The sequence below is a fragment of the Ambystoma mexicanum genome, chromosome 9, assembly GCF_040938575.1.
Source record: "Ambystoma mexicanum isolate Mex_15411 chromosome 9, UKY_AmexF1_1, whole genome shotgun sequence".
Classification (NCBI taxonomy): Eukaryota; Metazoa; Chordata; class Amphibia; order Caudata; family Ambystomatidae; genus Ambystoma; species Ambystoma mexicanum.
In genome coordinates, this window is record NC_090931.1 from 928,008,723 (window position 1) to 928,030,344 (window position 21,622).

At 46.2% G+C, this 21,622-nt stretch overlaps 1 protein-coding gene across 3 annotated transcripts in view; it reads right to left on the reverse strand.

Annotated features, from left to right (window-relative positions):
* The window catches only part of OSBPL6 (oxysterol binding protein like 6), a 3,803,429-nt gene that overhangs the window by 3,505,720 nt on the left and 276,087 nt on the right, over nucleotides 1-21,622 (reverse strand). The gene's annotated exons all lie outside the window — the stretch shown is intronic.

The following is a 21,622-nucleotide window of genomic DNA, read 5'->3' on the forward strand; positions in this document are numbered from 1 at the left end:
AAAGAGGCAACTGCCCGAGCGGCCTTGGCACCACGGGTACCTTGTCGTCCACCTCTGGTACCCCTGCGTTGGCCCCTTTGACTGCCAGCTCCTCTCGCTCTACCAAAGGACGAGTAATAGCGAAAGGAGCCACCCCTCCACTGCTGTCCCCTAGGACGAAAAGGCGGAGGTTGGCGAACTGCAGCGCCCAACGACTTCGCTGCAGCTTTTGAGGTCTGCAACCTCTCAAGGCTCTCGTCAGCCTTGCTGCCAAAAAGATGTTCAGCATCAAAGGGCATGTTGAGGAGCCGGGACTGCACATCAGGAGCAAACCCCGACTTCCGCAACCACGCAAACCTGCGTATCACGGTGCTCGCCGCCATGGACCTACTGACGCATTCAGCTAAGTCCAAACCCGACTGAACGGACTCACACATGGCATCCTTACCATCCTGGACCAAAGCAAGGAAACCATCCCGTTCGTCCCCTTCGGGAATATGTTCAGCCGCTAACGCAACACAGTTCCACAGAGTGTGCGTGAAACGTGACAAGGCACAAATGGAGTTGGCCGCCTGAAGCGCCATACCACCAGAAGAAAACACCTTCTTCGCCCAGCCATCAAAACGTTTGTCGTCCCTATCAGGAGGGATGGTAGGGTACGACGCCTGCTTTGCCGGGGCCGTGGCCGCCTGCACCACCAAACTTTCCGGAGTGGGGTGCCTGGTCAAGTAGCAGGGGTCGCCACTGGCTGGACGGTATTTCCGCGACAAGGATCTGCCCACTGCCGGGAGACTCTCCGGAGCAGTCCAAGCCGCCGCCACCCTACGCTGTAAAGCCATATGGAATGGCAGTACCGGGTCAGTTGGGGGACCAACATCAAGGATGTCCGTCAGATCATCCTGCACAAACTCCCCTGGGGGAGCAGACCATCCCAGATACTCAGACACCCTAGCCATAAGGCGCCGGTATGAGGAATCGGCATGGGAGCCAGGCTCAGGCCGACCAAATTCCACCTCCGGAGAGGTGTCCAGACCACTAGCATCATGCAGCGACTGCCTCAAATCGTCAAATTGACTATGGCCCGAGACAATGTCATCCGGCACCTGATCAGGAACCAGGCCAACCGAATCCTCATCCGCCTCCGAAATATAATCCAAGTGGTGGAAAGGCACCTGAGAGTGCCTGCTCTTAGCCAGAGCCTTCCTAGGGGGTACACCCGAGACACGGGGCACCTCCGACACGAAAGGCGTCGATGGCGTCGAGCGAATCGGCGCCGCCGTCGAGAAAACCGGCAACGGCGCCGTGAGGATCGGCGTCGACGTCGAGGAAATCGGCGTCGACGTCAGACGCAGCGCCTCCAATATCGGCGGCGTCGACACAGCCCTCGAAGCCGGAGCCCCGAGCGTGTCCCTCGACGACCTGAACGTCGACGGCTTCGACGACTTCCTCGGAGCCGGAGCTTCGAGAAAGCCTGTCGACGCCCTCGACGCCTCAGACGTCGATGTCTTCCTCGAAGACATCACAGGTGCACACGGTCTCGATCGCGTCGAGGACCGGGACCTGGAACGGGTACGGCGAGAACGAGCCTCCTTGTCCGAACGGGACCTCTCCCGTGACTCGTGCCGACCACTCTTGCGAGCGGCGTCTCTCGACCTCACGCGGCCGACCCCACTCGGGGGCGCGGACGGTTGAGTACCCTGCGACTCAAGAATCGCCAACATTTTCTTCCCGAAGGAAGCCCATTCCTCCGGCGTCGCACGGCTGGTGGGATAACCGACGTGCCGGGCAGAGTCCTCGGAAGAGGACCTGGAAGGCGACCGGTGACGGCGCTTCCGAGAACGCCTCGAAGAGGCAGAGGAGTGGCGAGACCGACTCCTAGAAGAAGACCGACGAGACTTCCGACGATGACGCGGAGAGTCACCCCTCGAATCATCCGTCGAAAGCCCCGCCGACTTCGACTTCCGGGGCTTGGACACCCGACCTACCGACAATTTCTTCTTACGTTCGCGTAAGGCCTTGGAAGTGAGCGACAGGCAGTCGACACAGTCATCCGTGTCGTGGGCCTCCCCGAGGCACCAGAGGCAGGCGTCGTGCGAGTCAGTCACCGACATCTTGGACCCACACACCCCGCACTTCTTGAAGCCCGGACGCGGGGTTGAAGACGAAGCGGAAGACATCGCTGCGAAGGAATATTCACAAACGAACAGGTTCGAAGAACCAGAAAGAACAGAACTCCAAAGAGTCGAGGCTAGAACCGAGAAACACGAAGCAACACGTTCGCGGAAAAAACGGAACTGAGGCTACTGGCGTCGTGCGTCCTACTTATCACATCGGATGACGTCGGACGTCGGAGGAGGTCCTCGACGGCGGCGCATCGACGTCATCGACGCAGGACGCAGACGCCGAAAAAGTTTCCGAAGCAGCACAGCTGTGGTGATTACTGTCATAGATATGGAATACGTCGGAGGACCCAATCCCCTCGAACTGCCCCCATGGCAAGGCTTGAAGCATCAGTTTCCACGATGTAGGGGAGTTCGGGGCGAGGGTGTTTTAAGATTGGTGCAGAGATAAATTTAGTCTTCAAATCCTGGAAAGCTTGTTCCGCCTCGGTAGACCATTCAAAACGTTTGTTTTTCTTTAACAAGGCAGTGATGGGCTGGACTATTCGAGAGAATTCGGGGATAAACCTGCGGTAAAAGTTAGCGAAGCCTAACATGCTTTGCACACCTTTTACGGAGGATGGTGATGGCCATTTGAGAACTGCATCGACCTTCTTTGAATCCATACGCACTCCGCCAGGTGATAATATGAATCCCAAGAATTCAACTTCAGTCACGTTGAAAACACATTTTTCCAACTTAGCGAAAAGTTTGTGTTGACGCAATCTTTCGAGGACCATTTTCACGTGTTTCCGATGTTCAGATTCCGAAGAAGAATAAACGAGGATGTCGTCAATGTAAACAACAACACATACATCTATGAGCTCTCTGAGGACATCGTTCATAAAATATTGAAAGGCGGCCGGGGCATTGCAAAGTCCGAAGGGCATGACCTGATATTCAAATAGCCCATACTTGGTGCGGAAGGCCGTCTTCCACTCATCGCCCCCTTTTACTCGTACCAAGTGGTAAGCTCCTCTAAGATCCAGCTTTGTATATATGCATGCTTTTCTGACTTGGTCCAGGAGTTCAGGGATCAAAGGTAACGGATATCTATTCTTAACGGTGATCTGGTTCAGGGAGCGATAATCGATACAAGTTCTAAGGTCTCCTTCCTTTTTTGGAACGAAGAACAAAGCTGAAGAAGCAGGGGACTTGGAAGGACGAATAAACCCATTTGCCAGGTATTGATCCAGGTATTGTCGAAGGTGAAGGTTCTCAGGCTCGGTGAGGGCATAAATTCTACTACAAGGAGGAGTAGATCCAGGTATCAGGTCTATCTGGCAGTCATAAGACCTATGAGGAGGTAGAGAGTTAGCCTTATCCTTCCGGAAAACATCTTGGTATTCTAGGTATTCGGGAGGTAACTGGGGAGTCTCTGAAGAAATTGCGGCCAGTGCAACACCAGGTGGAGGGTGACAAGTAGAGACACATTCTGGAAACTGGACCGTTCTTGCTCGCCAATCGATCAGAGGATTGTGTTTCTCTAACCAAGGTATTCCTAGAATAATCTGAAACTGAGGGCCTTGATCACATCGAAAACGATCTTCTCATGGTGTCCATCTTGACTTACTAGCGTCACCTCTTGAGTGGTATGCGTTACTGGCCCGGAGGCTATCTCCGTACCATCCACTGTAGTAATGACGTCCTTTACAGCCTTGGGACAAAGAGTTAGATTCATCCTCAAAACCATTTCATGATCCACATAATTGCCGATGGCACCGCTGTCGACGTAAGCTTCAATTGCATGTAATCGATCCGGATTATCAGGGCTAATGAGGACCATAGGTATCACGAAATGCGAGGTCACGGAACTGGTTTTCACGCTCGGCAAGAGGACCTCTATTCTTGTCGGGCGAGGTCGTTTCCCTGCTCAGAGTTTGTAACTTTGGTAACTGCAGCTCCTACTGCCTTCCTGGCAGGTTTCACCGGACAGTCTCGAAGAAAGTGCCCTGAGTTTCCGCAATATAGGCATAATTGCAACTGTTTCCTCCTTTCCCGCTCCCTTTGTGTTAGAGGACCTTTCAGACCCCCTATTTGCATGGGTTCCCCGGAGTCTACTCCTTTGGAAGGAGTTGGCGGTTTGGAAAATACTCGAGCATCAAACTTGGAACGATCGGCCTTCCTGTTCTGCAGCCTGTGATCGACCAAGTCTATATAATCCGAACAGTCTTGTGGGGGATTCACTACTTGGGCTAAAACGTCTTTGAGCTCTCCACGTAGACCTCTATAAAACAGCGTAATCCTTTTGTCCTCAGGCCATTGAGTTTCCACTATTAGTCTATTGAAAGATGCAATATAAGCCAAAAGGTCTTGATTACCCTGTCGCAACGAAAGAAGCTCATTGTCCAAGGCCTGCCCTTGTGAATGTCTTGCGAACAGTTTTTCCATACTAAGCTGAAAGGCTTGAAAATCATGGAGAACCGGATCATCTTGATTAACTAGAGGGATCGACCAGTCTGCCGCATTGCCACTAAGGTACGAAAGTACAAAAGCTACTTTTGCTTGATCAGTTGGAAAGGCTGCTGGCCGGCATAAGAAGTGCAACCGGCACTGATTGATAAATACTGCAAACCTCTTTGGGTCACCAGAAAATCGTTCGGGCGGAGCCAGAGGTACATTCCCAGGTAGGTTGATCTGCACTGGATTCATAGAGGATGTTGAAGGAAGATTTGCCCCTGATGCGGGTAACGGGGTCTGTCCGGCTTGTGACTGTAGCACTTGTCTAGCAAGATTGTCTGTTCTCTCCTTGGAAATAATTAGTTCCCTTCTTAGAGCATTCGTTTCCTGACGAGCTGCATGCACTTCTGCCCTTAGTTCCCCAAGTAACCGGGCTAGGGGGTCAGTATCCGAGGTTTCCATAGCGCCTGGGCGAGAGTTTTGCGGTAGGCTTTGCGTTCTGTAACGCTCACCTGATTCTCGCAGAGGCGCCGGTCTTGACTGGGCGACTACCGTATCTTCAAAGGTGATGTGTAGCACCCGGTTGGCTCTTTGGGCTGGACCTCTGTGCACTGTATGCCTGACGTGTAGAGTAAGATGTCTGCAGATAGAAAATATGGGGTTAATGAACTGGGGTTATTGGGGTGTCCCTATCTCTTTCCTCTTCTCCTCTCCTGTAGACCCCCAAAGGTTAACGCTCTCACCTTAGGTAAGTGAATGCCGAGCTCTCCATCTGCCTCGGGGCAGGGTGCTGTAACCAGTTTCTTCACTGGATAGGTAGCGCAGGCCTCTTGACTTCAGAGGACTGCTGTCCGTCGTTTACTGCACGAACGGTAAGTTTCGAGTCATTCAAATGTCTTTAAAGTCTTTAGTAATGATGTCTCTTGTTTTGCAGGGTTCCGGCGATGGCGGATGACGGGCTGAAGTGAGTTGAAGATGGAGCCCGTGTGATGAATAGAAGCGCCTGGAAGCACGTAAGTAAGCGCTTGTTGCCTGCTTCACTATGCGCTCTAACTGTCTTTTTATTTTGCAGGTACGAGTTCGGAGCGGCTGCAGGGTGCCGGAATACCCACTGGATTAGATGTGGAAAGGAGTAATGGCACGTGAGTATTAAAGTTCCCCAATGTCTTTAAACGCACCTTGTTTTGTCTTTCAGATGCGGGATGCAGCGCCGAAGGCCTCCGGAGCGTGCAAAGAGTTGGTAAACTTTTGTCTTTCAGATGCCGGAATGCTAACCTGTTCTTTCTTGTCTTTATAGGTGTTGCTGAAGACTGGATTCAGGATGGTAAGCCTTTGCCTTTCAGATGCCGGAATGCTAACCTGTTCTTTCTTGTCTTTATAGGTGTTGCTGAAGACTGGATTCAGGATGGTAAGCCTTTTTCCTTAGGCCCAGGACCGGATGCAGAAGACACGATGAGCGTTCTGCTGCAGAGGTTGCAGAATAACGCAAAGCAAGATTCATCCACCGGGTGTGGTTTAAATAGCCTCCTGTAGTGCTTAGGTGTCTCCTTCCACAGCCACGCCTAAGTAAGAAAAGAGTTCCTGGTAAGAAAAGAGTTCCTGCCTTCCAGAAGAGTTCCAGTGTTCTGAATCTAGGGAGTGGCTCCAGCCCCACCCAACAGGAAAAGTAGTTCCAAACAGAAGAGGATCAGAGGCTCAACTGGCAGGCAAGTAAGCAGCATGGTCTGCTGAAGGTAAGTCCACCCAAGCATTATGAGCCCGGCGCTTCCAGCGCTGGGACTGGGCATATTTATGAGCCTGGTGCCACTGGCGCCAGGACTGGGTCCAAAAGGTCCCAATTGGGACTGGTTGGCACTCGAAACCTGGGTTATGGATCTGCTTCCAAGGGAGTTGGGAAAACCCTGACCTTTTGGAAGCAGAGATCATGACAAGAGTCGTGCACCTGCCCAGTTTACCCTGTGAGCATCAGGAGTCTCTGGAGGCGCTGATCTTGCCGGGGGAAGTGGAATGGGCAATCAATACCCTGAAGAATAAGGCTCTGGGTCCCAATGGATTCGCGGCTCCCTTTTACAAGAAATTTTGCGACCTTCTAGTTCCCCCCCTGGTAGGCCTCTTTAATTCAATTATGTCCTTTGGAAGGGTTGCTCCTTCGATGGGAATCTTGACAACTGTTCCGATTCCAAAACCGGGCAAGGATCTGCTGCTTTGCGACTCGTACCACCCCATTACCCTCATTAACAAACTCAACGCTTTTCTCCAAAATTCTGGCCCGTCATACGATGGAGGTCTTTCCCGGACTTATAGATAGTGACCAGTCGAGTTTCATTGCGGGCTGTAGTGCTCCGAATAATGTGCAGCAAGTTCTGTGATGAGACGCTCAGGCATAGATTTGGGCATTATTGCACTGGATGCTCATAAGGCTTTTGACAGGGTCGATTGGGGATATCTCTGTGGGGTCTTGATGCGGTTTGGGTTATGGGCCACCATAGGAAGGGATTAACACAACAATGCCTCGCCTATACCTCTGCTACAGGTACAAAGGGGCTTCTTCTAAGCTCACAGCAGCAATGGGCCTCAGACTACCATAAAGAGGGTACTGAACGGAAAATGGGGTAAGTTACACCAACTTATGATACTCCGCGACACTAGGTAATGTAAGGTAACATTGACCGTGTTAAACTTGCAAGGGAAAGAGAGGTACAAGACCCCACCTCTAGATTATAAATAACATAGAACACACCCTCCAGAATACAAATGCGCCACACTTGATGTTCAGTGATTCAAGAACTGTTTAGTGGCACATCAGTTCTAGAAATACATCTTGTATTGCCCTCTATCAGTGACACATGTTTCGGCAAATTATAAATGCCTTTTTCATCCCAGAGCTATATATACCATGCAAGAATCAGACACAGTTAAGTAAAACAAAGGTGCAAGCACCATACGCAAACATGAAAACATAATGTAACACCAATGAAACAATATATATGATGAAATAAATTTAATTGTTTGTGTGTGTGTAAAACAGAAGAGAAGGGATGGGTAATGGGAAAGAATAACGAGGTAAAACAAAACAAACAGCATCACAAATGTAAAAAGAAAACATTAGATGGGAGATCTGCGTACATGAAAGCCAATTTCAGAAAAACCTTTATACATTGTGTGCTTAATTAGGCTGGATGGCATACATTAGTATTCAGGTGATAGCTAGGATAAAAAACATCTGCCTAACTATGTTAAAAACAAAAATGGTAGTTGTAGTCAGTTGGGTTACATCAGGCACCAAATTGAGCCACCATACTTCCCATTTCAAGCATTGACATAGCTTAAACAACATAGAAATTGCTTAATCATTTACCTGATTTTCGTGACACAAACTGCGGTCTGTTGTCGTAATAACCGGGGTGAATCCCTAAACAAAACATACAAAAAAGGTAGCAGGCGCCCCTCTCTCGAAAGAACAAGGCATGATAACCTGTTCAGTGGTTATTAACCACATTGAGAGTTCGCAGCCATTGCTTTTTGCTCACTGTACCTTCACAGATGGGAAATATCCATTTGCATATCAGTCTTTGTCCCGCCCACAAGGGCAGTCCAGCACCGAAATGCTATGGCAATTCCTTTCTGAACAAGAGTACCATCAGCAACCCCATACTCGTGTTTCAGCCTTGTTGGGCATCATCAGTGAGGTGAAGCTGAGCCTCTCTAAGCACAGTGAGCAGGGAGTCCACGTCTGGTTGCCCCCAGGTAACCTAGGGCGACCAACCCCAAGTTCCTTTCAAAAATACAAAAAAGGTAGCAGGCGCCCCTCTCTCGAAAGAACAAGGCATGATAACCTGTTCAGTGGTTATTAACCACATTGAGAGTTCGCAGCCATTGCTTTTTGCTCACTGTACCTTCACAGATGGGAAATATCCATTTGCATATCAGTCTTTGTCCCGCCCACAAGGGCAGTCCAGCACCGAAATGCTATGGCAATTCCTTTCTGAACAAGAGTACCATCAGCAACCCCATACACGTGTTTCAGCCTTGTTGGGCATCATCAGTGAGGTGAAGCTGAGCCTCTCTAAGCAAAGACTGATATGCAAATGGATATTACCCATCTGTGAAAGGCACAGTGAGTAAAAGCAGTGGCTGCGAACTCTCAAGTGGTTAATAACCACTGAACAGGTTATCATGTCTGTTCTTGCGAGAGAGGGGCGCCTGCTACCTTTGTAACAAAGACATATGCAAATGGATATTACCCATCTGTGAAAGGCACAGTGAGTAAAAGCAGTGGCTGCGAACTCTCAAGTGGTTAATAACCACTGAACAGGTTATCATGTCTGTTCTTGCGAGAGAGGGGCGCCTGCTACCTTTGTAAACCTAAACAAAACATGACTGCATTAACTATCATCAGCACCATACCAGGTAAACTCGCTAATTGTTGGCACACTCTTAAATGTGCATTTGCGCGTTTTAATGTATGATGCCCGTTCTCTCTAAGCACGTGTTGGTGAGCAATCTAAAAGAATGTAATTAACAGTGATAACCATAATTGCGGCGTGGGTGCATAAAACTGTGATGCTGAGCTTACAATCATACTTGGAAAGAGGCCAATTAAATAAGCGAATGTGTGGTTAGTGCCTTGAATCAAAGAACCAAGTTAAGTCTCATCTGATGTTGGGTACCATTAACAAGTTGCACGTTTCAATGCGCCTTTGTGAGTAACGTGTGTAATTCAAATTAAGCACCTGAATCACAGCGCTCCCAGACAATCAGCGCTCATGCGTACGTTATTACTGAACAGTAACCCACATTTCCCATGAGAAAAATGCAAAACATATATATACGCGATGCTCGTCCTGCAGGACACATACCTACATTAAGCGGCTACTCTGTCACATCTGCTATGCTGCATCACGGGCCGATTGCGGCCGTTAAATAGATGCTTGGCCTCTGTTGTGGGGAAATACCATGGCGTGAAGACCGGGTATATATTTTTCAAGAAAAATATAACAAGTACACAAAACCATTGTCTAAAGCAAGTACACCCAACACGTCATCCGGATCTTCCGATGGTGAAGATAGTTCAACTGTTACTTCGAATCTTGATGAATTAGCGTCCAATCTGGAGAAATCCAGCTTTATCAATCAAATTTGCAGGTATAGGAAGGGTAACAGAGATGTTCCTACCAAGTAGGTCTGTTTTCGGCTTCCCACAAACTCACAGAGCGGACCACCTATGTCAGGAGAAGAGGAAGGAGGGGGCAGGGGAGGCGCAAGAAATCCCGTTGCTCAAGACAAATTCAGAAGATTAACAAGTGCACACAAGAGAGGCTGCAAGGAATCGCAACTAAATGATTTGGTCCTCAACTTATCGGACAAAGTTCTCGCTGATGATGAAATTGCAGAATTAAACAAAGGATTATCATTTGCACCCTCGTGCAGATCCAATACAATCGATTTACAGTTCGATTTATACAAATGTATACGCATTTTTTAATTAAAAATGTTTTTGCTACCCAAGTCAAGAATCCTTTTCAAGCTCCGCAATACAGACAAGATAGCCAATTAAGTATACACGATATTGAAAATATACCTCTCTTGAGAACACTTGACGAGCCAGAGACATATGAAATATCTCATACGTTACAAGAATTGAATGTGATACCAGGATCCATGATGGATTCTGAGTTCAAGGCTCGATCTAAATTCATAACCCAAATGGCACCTGAGAATATTATCGATGTATTTTACAAGTCAGTATCTAATGAAATTCTACATTTGGCTGACAAAAGAATAGCGAACAATAGAATTCCTTGGAATTTGAGCAAACAGGAAAAGATGACATTGGAAAATTTGAAAAAAGATACAGACATTGTAATAAAACAGGTTGACAAAGGTGGCTATATCATAATCATGAATCGATAAGACTACCTAACAATGCCCTATCAACACATTTTCATGCCAGACTGCTATGAGAATCTTCCTACTAATCCTCAAACAACCATTGTGTCTGAACTTCAGCAGATGATCACGAGTTGGCACAGACAAGGCATCATAAATGATGAGGAAAAAAAGTATCTGTATATCCAATATCCCCGAATGCCAACAATACATTTTTTGCCAAGTGCATAAGCCATACCAATGCATTCCAGGAAGACCCATTGTCAGCGGCAATGGAAAACATATCTGAGTACACAGATAATCTTCTCAGACCAGAGGTACCGAAACTCAAAGCCTACCTCAAAGATACTACACATGCCATACAGATGTTAAATGCAATCAGTTGGCAACCACAATATTTCCTTGCATCACTCTATGTGCGGGCTCTTTACACTTCAATCAAACACGAACAACCAATACAAATTATTGATTACGTGTTCAAGGATACCAGCGCTTCTCCTTTCAACCAGATACATATGCTAAAAGAAATGCTGCAAGCAACTCTCGACTACAACATCTTCATGTTCGATGGCAACTACTACCACCGACAAGGGGTGGCGATGGGTACTAAATATGCCCCAGCACGCACCAATTTGTTCATGGGGATGTTAGAGGAGAAGATAGTCTACATGGACAGGCAATATAGCGGGCACGTGATCCTTTGGGCTCACTATATAGATTCTGATCTGGAAAGGTGACATGGAGTTACTCAAACAATTTATATGCCGTCTGAATCAGAATAGCTATGGGATCCAGTTCACGTCACACATCAGTTCATCGACTATTGATTTTTTGGACCTCACAATGTATGTCCAAAAGAGTTTGCACACCAAGACTTTTCGCAAACCTACTGGAGGTCAATTCAACATTATTTGCGACAAGTTGTCATCTACAAAGGGTCAAGAACAACATTCCAGTTGGCGAATTTATTCGTGCAAGATGCAACTGCAAAGAACAATCTCAATATGCAGCCGAGTGTGATTTACTCTTATCCAGATTCAAGAAAAGAGGCTACCAAAACAAATACATCCGAAACGGCGTCATCCATGATGCAAGATGAAACACTTGTACCTAAACAAGTGAATTTTGATTACCAACGAGATGATGTGAGATTCATCACAACTTATTCCCATGATCACTTTGAGATCAGAAGAATGTTAAAACGTAACTGGCATCTATTACAACTTGATCCGCATCTAACCAGATTCACTCAACATGGTCCGCAAATTATTTCTAAAAGAGCACAAACATTATGGAAGCATCTAAGTCCTTCGCTTCTCCCCGAGGTAATAGAGAAGCAATCCACTAATCAGCTGCCACAAGAGAGCTTTAGATTTAGGAAATGTGGCATCTGTTCCATGTGTCAGTTTGCATATGATAAATCAACTGACTTTCGAGACATCTCTGGCAACCAAACAATGATCAGGCAAAACATCAAATGCAGAACTGAACATGTGGTTTATGCTATAGTCTGTTTGAAAGAAAATGTATATTGGCAGTACTATTCGTCAACTCTGGACAAACATTCGTGAACATTTGTCAGGTATCGGCAGTTAGAATCCGATGTTGCTTTTGGCCGCACATTGGCAGTAGGAGCACCAATTAGGGGGAAAAAAGACATCAGATTAATTGGCCTACAGCATGTAAGTCTCGGTAGAAGAGGCGGCAATTTTGAATTAAAATTATGGCAGACAGAAGCTCGGCTAATCTGCCATTTTCGAACCCTCAAATTTGGCCTTAACACGGATAGTGAAATGTACTGCTTTTTGTAAACATGTCTCCATCTTCGCTGTGATTAATATGTTACTAAGAATCCGTACATGCATGTCTTTGTGAGAACATGATTTTGATGCATATGGTAAGGTGCCATGTATTAGTATCACTAGCTTTTGGTACACATTTGCAGCTGTGCATTTAGGTCGGTTAAACCATCCCATGTAGTCACACCCGTTTGTATTTGTTTTGTGAATGCTCAAGGTAAATACATAGGTCAATGTTAATACATAACATGTAGTTCAGAAGTTACACATCATTCATTAAAGGAGAGTTCCGGGACTTTTTTTTTATTGTCCCTACGGTTCGGCCATGTGTTTTTAAGCATAACTCGGTCGATCGTAGAAAACTTTCCTATGGACCTTACCCGACTTTTCGTCCATTAACGCACTCGAAATCAGCCGCCATTTTATGATAATCCTATCACTTGCCGCATCGCCCTGGCTCACCTGCTTTTGCGGCACTAAATCAAATCCCCCGCCCCTGAAACAGACTTGATCAAAACATTCATATTCCCCGCCTCTATCCGTGACGTGACTGAGCTGCGTAGGCAAACGCGCCCAGGCGTCTTCTACGCGACTCCACACAGAACCAGGAAATCAACACAGATGAGCTCAAACAACACAGCGCGCCACAATTGGGAATATGAAACTGTACTTTTAAATTAAACCGCAAGATTGTAAATTTGGTAAAGTACATTTATTTGACATCAAATGTTTTGAGAATATTCAGCGATTAGCATTTTTATTTGCACATGTTCCAAAAAGTTCGTTTCGAGGCACACGATGTTCCTTTGCTGTACACAGGGTCTTAGATCATCTCACAATACAGCGCCACAATTCGGAATATGAAACAGTGGTTTAAAAGCAAACGGCAAGATTGTACATTTGGCAAAGTACATTTATTTGACATCAAATGTTTTGAGAATATTCAGCGATTTGCATTTTTATTTGTTCACGTTCCGAAAAGTTCGTTTCGAGGCACACGATGTTCCTTTGCTGTACACAGGGTCTTAGATAAATGAATTTTTATTTGCTCTCGATCCAAAATATTTCGTCTTGAGGCAAGCGATGTTCGTGTGCAGTAGACATGGTGTTGGTTTACGATAAAATAAGCTCTTCGGTCGCACTGATAATCGCATGGCTATTCCAACAACGAGGCACTAGGGCACCACAACGGTCTGTATGTTGCATCTAGCCGTTAGTACCGCGTAAGGGCATACTTGTACTTGGCGATCGTCCCACAAAATGGTCAGGGTGCTAACGTTGTTCATGCGGAGAAGCAACTGGCGGTTGAAAAACCCATCCGCCGGTGTCTGGTACTCGTGACACAGACAATAATGGACGATGTATCTATTTGAAAAACATAAAAAAAGGAAATTAGTCTCACCATCAGATCTTTATTAAAATTATTCATTTTATATATTAGGTCTGGAAATTATTTCATAGCTAGGACAGTGCAACTGGGTTTTATACGTCAAGGGGGGCTGTAGGATACTGAGACAGTCCCCCAGTGCAGGGGTTGACAGGGAGTGCAGGTGGAGAGTGGAAGGGCCCTGGACCGAGATCGCAGACAGTGGACCAGTTGTAGCAGGGGAGAGGGAGAGAGAAAGCAGAAGCAAAGGTTTTGAGGTGCTTCCGTAAAAGTATGATATGATATGATATGGTATTTGTAACGCGCCTATACACAAGTGTTTCAAGGCGCGACGAGGCAGGGAGGGAGGGGAACAAGGGGAAGACAGACAAACGATCCTACTAGGCCAGGTGTCATTCAGATCGCGCAAGTGCAGAGGTAAGGGGAAAAGGAGAAAGTGCAAGGAGAGGAGGTGGGGGGGGGAGTGCAGTACAAGGTAAGTAGCGTAATAAAATAATAAATAATAAATAATAAATAAAAAGGGCCCGCTTGAGGCCAAGGACAAGTCTCGCAGTTCTGTTCTGGATAAGTTGCAGAGGGCGGAGAGTGGAGGCAGGCAGATTAAGATAGAGGCTGTTACAGTAGTCCAGCCTAGAGAGAACCAGGGCTCGGGAGACAGTGAGCTTCTGGGGGAAGGAGAGGAAGGGAAGAATACCTCTGAGGAGGTGCAGCTGGTAGTGTGACTTCGTAGAGACGTCAGATATATGAGGAGAGAAGGAGAGTGTGGAGTCGAAGATGACCCCGAGGTTTTTAGCCTTGCAGGTAGGGGCGGGAAGGGGGCCAAGTAGACGGTTCTCCCCAAGATAGTGCGCGGTACAAAACAACATGCCACATAGAACGAACAAGTACAACTTAACCCGTCTTTAAAGCAACTGTATAGTAATTAAATTGCGGTATAAACTCATCTAAAGAGTTACTTACATTATATTTGCATTTTCCATTGCGTCTGTGCGTAGGGCAGCCCCGAAATACCACTCCTTCTATGCCGACGTTATTTCTTCTAATGAACGAACATGAAATGGCTTTCGTTTCTGAAATTATATTCATTATCGTTTCTTACGTGGTCCAGGCCTGTCAAGGTCAAAATACAATAGAACCTTATTCTGAGTCGTGGGCCATTCTGGCACCCGAGAAAAAATCAAAGCAGCTGACCTTCACTTCGAACGAGCACACATTCCAAGTTAGCTACATTCAGTGTAAGGCATTCTCACAGGACTTGAAATTTACACTCCATCTTTGCATTTTGTCTGCGTGCTTTGCAGCCACACAGAACCATAAATACGTATAGATTCTATATTTATTGAAAAATGATTTATATTACTGTTTGGTTTAATTTAATGCGCAAATGAACAAGGTTGGCTAGATACACATATTCAATGGGCCTGCGACATGAGGAGACTTGAGAGAACAGACAATCAAATTACAATCATTTAAACCGTGATGTGTATTTCTCAATGAGTTCTTCTTTAGGTGGACATGGAACAGATGCAATGTTGGGTGGCAATGCAGTTGTCCCCTGCACAGGTTCGTTCACAACTCCATTTATGTGCCTATCTAGGACGTCAACAATAAGTTTCTCAATAAACTCATATTGCATATCCTCAAACACTGGTTTGATCACCCATTGTTTACTTCTTTTAGTGAAGGCCTTATTGTAGCGAAGCGTCCCTAAAGTTCCGGTCGTCCTACTTTGTTGACGGCCAACATTATGGTTATGTGCCAAGACCGCTAAAAGAGTCCGATTTATCATGCCCTCCATGCCAAAATGCAATCGTTTTGGCCTGTACTTTAGGCACATATTGTGGAACACCTCCAAATCTCCTGTGTGGCAGAATTCCGTGAGTCCCCTCAAAGCTTTTGTTATAGTTTTATCAAATACAATCTTTTCAATGGCTTTGTGAGTGGGTGATGAAGGAATCAACCACTTCTTCTTCCGTGCCTCCTCTGTGGACAAATGGCCATGTTCACAATTGTGGAAATGTTGGTTCGTGTTCCATCGGTGAACGTTCGTACAGTGTGGCATTACTGACCGCCATTTTTCCAGTAGAATTTCCAACGACCCTCCACATGTTTTTGAGCTCCACCAAAGATGGTTGCTGATTGACTTGGACCACTGTGAAATACCTTGCAATTCTTTTTTTTTACCTGCAGCCGACAATTTTTTATTGATTGATTTTGCAAGATGCCAAACGTCAAATTGGTGATTTATATTTTTGTACTGTTCTCTCATTGTCTTGGCAATTGAAACGTGTCTGTCCGTGGCTATCAGGTCGATCACCATTCCCCGCGATTGTAGTTCTTGCAATGATGCTACAAAGCCAACTTTCTCCATGGCCACTGAGGATGTACTTTGTGACACCTGCACGACCACCGAACTCACAATTTTCTTACTTTCCATGTCCTGAAAGTGGTAGGTGCAGTACTTGGCTGAAAATCCTGGGCTGTCGCACTGTCCATCACCGGCTAGCCTGAACCGTTTGCCCGCGAATGTACTATCAATAGACATTTTTTCCATTCTCCAAGCTTCGCTAATGGCTGGAAATAGATAATCGGTTTGGTATTTGTAGAACTGAGTTTTCGCAATGAAATGGATTCCCACAAACTGAAAGAAAGACTCTAATTTTTTAAAACTTGAACCACTAAAAAGTGCAGCCGCTGCACAAAGTAGATTGCCTGCTGGCAGTTGTCCCAGCATAGGTTGTGCAGACCATGTGAAAGGATGATATTTTGTACAGGTGGCATGTATTTTAAGGTTAGTGCCTCGAATTGCACGAGTCACATTAATCAATGGCTCCCCACATACTTCCCCACCAACCAAATGCCCACATTTAATCCGAATAATAATATCAATCAAACAACTATCGAATACAATGAATTTGGCCTCTTTCCTTATACTGTCACTCTGCATCCCAGCTGGTTCGGCCTGTAACGTTGAGGACATGTCACTCACATGAAAGGTAGAATCTCTGATATCGTCTTCCGCTATGTTCAGTGATATTGATGGTGTTTCATTGTCGCCTACTTCATTCTCTTCCATTTCAACATCTGTTCCTTCTCCGGCAATGGGTGAATAAAACAATTTCTTCAACTTTCTCGCGGTCTTAGTTTTTGCGGGTGTGGATTCTGTGAATTGATCTCCGACTGCATCCGAACTACCAGGAGGACATTCACTATCAATGGCTGGTGGTGGTATAGCTCCGTTGTCAATCACTTCATATTCTTCCCATTGGCACGATGCTTCTCCAGTCTCAAGTCCCTGCCAAAAGGTTTGACAAGCAACATCTCTCGTTCGCTTCACTGTCTGTGTAGATCTAGTTCGTACACCCACTCGCAACTAGAGGACAGATTGGAAAAGGGGTGTTCAGTTTAAACACAACTTACAGTATTGAACTATTAACAGTGAAAAACAACATAATATAGTGACCAGGACACTAACCTTCTTTTGCTTTCTTTTCTTTGAAACTTTCTTGCCTCGAACTTCAACATCAGGACGCTGTTGCTCCGACTCGTGTGTATATGTCTCCACTTCCTCTTGCGCTGCAACGACTATGTTTTCCTGATAAGCACATCCATCACGCACTGACGCTCCATCGACTCCCTGAAACATAGAACTTTCATTAGTATGTATAATAATATCGAAAACACAAAATGTACTTGGGGACCAATACCCACGTACATCTCAATAGCAAAACACGAATGAACGCTTTGTGTAGAACATTCAAACGACAATTATTCACGCATTGTTGATCTAGTTAGATGGAACTGTCAAGATGCATACCTCGGGCTCCTCATAGACTTCCATTGATGATATTATTGAAGATGATGCTTCAGTGACTCCCTGAAACACAGTAATTGCATTAGTATGGTTTTCTATTTTGATAAAAAGAACATAAAGTTTGTGCAGGCGTCAACGGCTCATCTAAATAGACCTGCACAAATGATCAGTTGTCTAAAATAAATAATGGATATCTAAATATGATTCGATTTGCTCGATCGTTGGAAGTGTCACCACCCAGAGATCTGCATCAACTACTAGGGGTGATGTTCTTGTAGAAGAAGCTCCGTCATCTCCCTGAAACATAGTACTTGCGTTAATAAAGAAGGAAGTATAGCGGATGTAATCACGTCATATGATCTCGCTTGATCGAGCTGTCAGTATCCATACCTCGAAATGCATAAGAACATCAAGGGACGATGTAACTGCGGTGCACACTTCTGCAAGCTGTTGCGCCGACCCGTAACTGCACGCTCCCCCTTCTTCTTGGACTAATGCTCCATCGACTCCCTGAAACATAGGACTTTTTTTTATTAGTAATGAACACAATATTGAAAAAAGAAGACACATACGAGGGCGACGACAGAAGGACATATCAATGGCTAAAAACGAAAGAAACATTGTGTGTAACAATCACGCTACAAGAATGCAAGATCTGATGATCTCCATCGATGGAACTGTCCTGAAACGTACCTCGAGCATCTGAGTGACATCAACGGTAGTCGTCAATACGTTGGACTCCTCAGCATCTCCCTGAAAGACAGTACTTGAATTATTTTGGATAACAATAATTATAACTCAAAACAAAGACTAGAGGACGAGTACAAGGGTGTACCATTAGGTAAAATAATTACACGATAAATTAAAACTGTTGATTTACATGCCTAAAACAAGTCAATGGCAGAATAGCTAAGTAAGATTACCCGATAGGCGCTTGAAGTGGCTGATGACTGCAATAACGACACGGATGGAGAATCTTCCGCCTTCATATTGAGTGGATACATAAATGGGGAAATTATTGTTAGCTAATGCTACACACTACCGCAAGGCCGAGAGATAAATACGTAAACTTGACTCACCAGTGGAGGGATGTGGACGAATAGAGTGGGAATAGCGGTGGAGAGCAATTTTCGCCTCGCTCGCGGTGTGTTCTTCTTTATTAGCAATGATGTGGAGTACATGTCAGAGGTAAAGTGCCTGCTGCAGATGCGGTATCGATTACCCCTCTTGTCCGCAAAGACTTCTAGGACTCTACTTTCAAGCTCAGAGGGTGGATATCCGCAATATCGGACCCATTCTCTTATCTGATCTATTGTCTTAGGGAAAACATGCATTATAGTACCTTCAGATTTATTATGGGTCTTCGAAGGGCAACCGCCAATGGAACAGGCAGGCATTGTGGAAAGTTCTGAAAAGTAAAGATCAACAATTCTCTATGAATACCAATGTGTTAAAAAATTAAATACATAAAAGGTTCAATGCAAGGTATGTTTTGGTTCTTGGAACTATACACGTTATTCACATGTGGATAAGTATTTGAATAACTTTAAAAAAATAGAAAAATAATTTGACTAAACTCAGAACATGTGACTAGTTCCTTGCATGTACTGTCTTGAACGAAAAGAAATTGGACGCAAAATGAGTATGGTACATGGCCTTACCTTGACGAGCAAACAGTTAGATGCAGGGATCAGAGTAGTTTCTTGTCGTAGAACAGGGAGCAGTTCACAGGTTGCAAACTGATGAGTTTGCTCTAAGTGGTCAAGGAAGTTCACAGAGACGAAGAGCAGACAGCCAGCACCTTCACGGGTTGACTAGCAAAGCGCAAAGAAGTTCTCATTAGAAATATGAAGTGGGTTATAAAGAATTCGAAACAGGGGTGTGTTTGTGAATGAATGACGTGTATATGTCGTGGCATTATGCGGTTTGCAGGGGGGCGTCCCGCGTGAGGGGGGATGCTTGGCAGGAGACACGGGGTCTGGCGGTAGACATGGGAACAACAACCTATGCTCTATAGACCACTTTGAAGTGTACATGGTCTTTGGCACCTCTTGGCCTTTATCGCTCCCTGACAGCTCCACTTGCCAGCACAAGTACCCCGGTGCGAACTGCCTTTGATAGGGCGGGGGGTGGATTGGGGCGGTGGTCGTGCAGACAAGACACAGGAAGACTCGTGAATGGAGACACACTTATGTGGATTGCAGGGGGCCGTCCAGCGTGAGGGGAGATGCTTGGCAGGAGACACGGGGTCTGGCGGTAGACATGGGAACAACAACCCATGCTCTATAGACCACTTTGAAGTGTACATGGTCTTTGGCACCTCTTGGCCTTTATCGCTCCCTGACAGCTCCACTTGCCAGCACAAGTACCCCGGTGCGAACTGCCTTTGATAGGGCGGGGGGTGGATTGGGGCGGTGGTCGTGCAGACAAGACACAGGAAGACTCGTGAATGGAGACACACTTATGTGGATTGCAGGGGGCCGTCCAGCGTGAGGGGAGATGCTTGGCAGGAGACACGGGGTCTGGCGGTAGACATGGGAACAACAACCCATGCTCTATAGACCACTTTGAAGTGTACATGGTCTTTGGCACCTCTTGGCCTTTATCGCTCCCTGACAGCTCCACTTGCCAGCACAAGTACCCCGGTGCGAACTGCCTTTGATAGGGCGGGGGGTGGATTGGGGCGGTGGTCGTGCAGACAAGACTCGTTTGCCGTAGGGCCTCACCAAGGAGAGGCCATCTAACTGCATGTAAGAGGCAGGCTGCAGGATCTAGTACATGGAAGGCAGGGGGTGAGTTTATAAATACCTCAGCCTCCCAGGAGAATATATGGGTGCAGTTCACCCTGGAGACCCTGAACAAAGTGGTGTGGTAAGTATTTTTGGGGGAGGAGGCAAGGCCTGGAGGCTTGATGCCAACCCGCAAAATAACATATGTATGTCTGCTGCATATGGGTTCAACGGTTATGTGGATTGAAGGTGGGCGGCCAGCGTGAGGGAGGATGCTGGCCGGAGACATGTGGTGTGACAAGACAAGGCACAGGAAGACTATTCAATGGAGACACACTAGATTCATTTAAAAAATCAAAACAACCATTGTTAAAATATATGTTGGGTTTTATTTTAGATCTTAATTTCAATTGAACATAAATAATAAACATTACACATTGTAAAGTTGCGGTTGCAGCACATCCCGGGAAAAGCCGCGGTATTGTCCACTGTCGCTGGGGAAATGTTGTCTAATGGCAAGTACCGCACAGGCAGGTATTACTCTCCGAACGCGGTGTCCGAGCCTCCCGTGAAGCCACCAAGTGAAGCAACGATAGGCCACCAGCCTGTACCACCTGTGAAAATGAAAGATGCAAACTGTATTAAAATGACAACTTTCTTATCACTGTCGATTCAGGTACAAAAATGTCATTCTGCTTTGAAAAAAATTCTATCTAGAAAATGCACAACATGGAACCAATTTACATGCATTCGAATGATATGTAGATGTAGTTTTATATGTGGGAGACGACCATGAAATAGTAGTGGCATCACTGACATCACAACCAGAGTATACTTACTCGTTACTCGGATTACGCGGACGAACAGTGCCGCAAAGTTCGTGCATAAGCACCATCATCATCCTCAACACTGTCCGTGAGAGGCAGGCTTCCCTGAACTCTGGCAGCTCGGTGATGCATTGCGGACTTGGCTCGCCTTCCGAAATGTAGGCCAAGCACCCGGAATTTTCACGGCAGCAGCAGTTCTCCTCCTCAGTTGGCATTAGCTCGCACCGATTGCACGTGCACCAGGTGGAGACGCCGTCCATGCGACATGGTCCAGGCTCTTCATCCGTTGACTGGTCCTCCCAACTGCCGTCCGAATCCCCATCGTTTTCGCGTGCTTGCCTTTCCAGTAGTTCTTCCTCGGTGTACTCGGGCTCGTACATATACGGCATTATTGTAGCCATTGTGTGGTAAAGAAAGTAAAATAATTTATAGCGGTGGTACTGGTATCTGTTCACACGGGCTACAATCAACGAAGGTAGCTGACCAGAGCACAGAAACGAGTCACAGAATACTCAAAGTAACACAGAGAGAGTAATGGAATCGAAAATCTGCTGCTGTGTGTTGTGAAACGGTGTGTTTATACTTATTGAGGAAAGAGGCGTCCTGCCGTTTCCATGGCGACACTTCATTAGCTGAGGC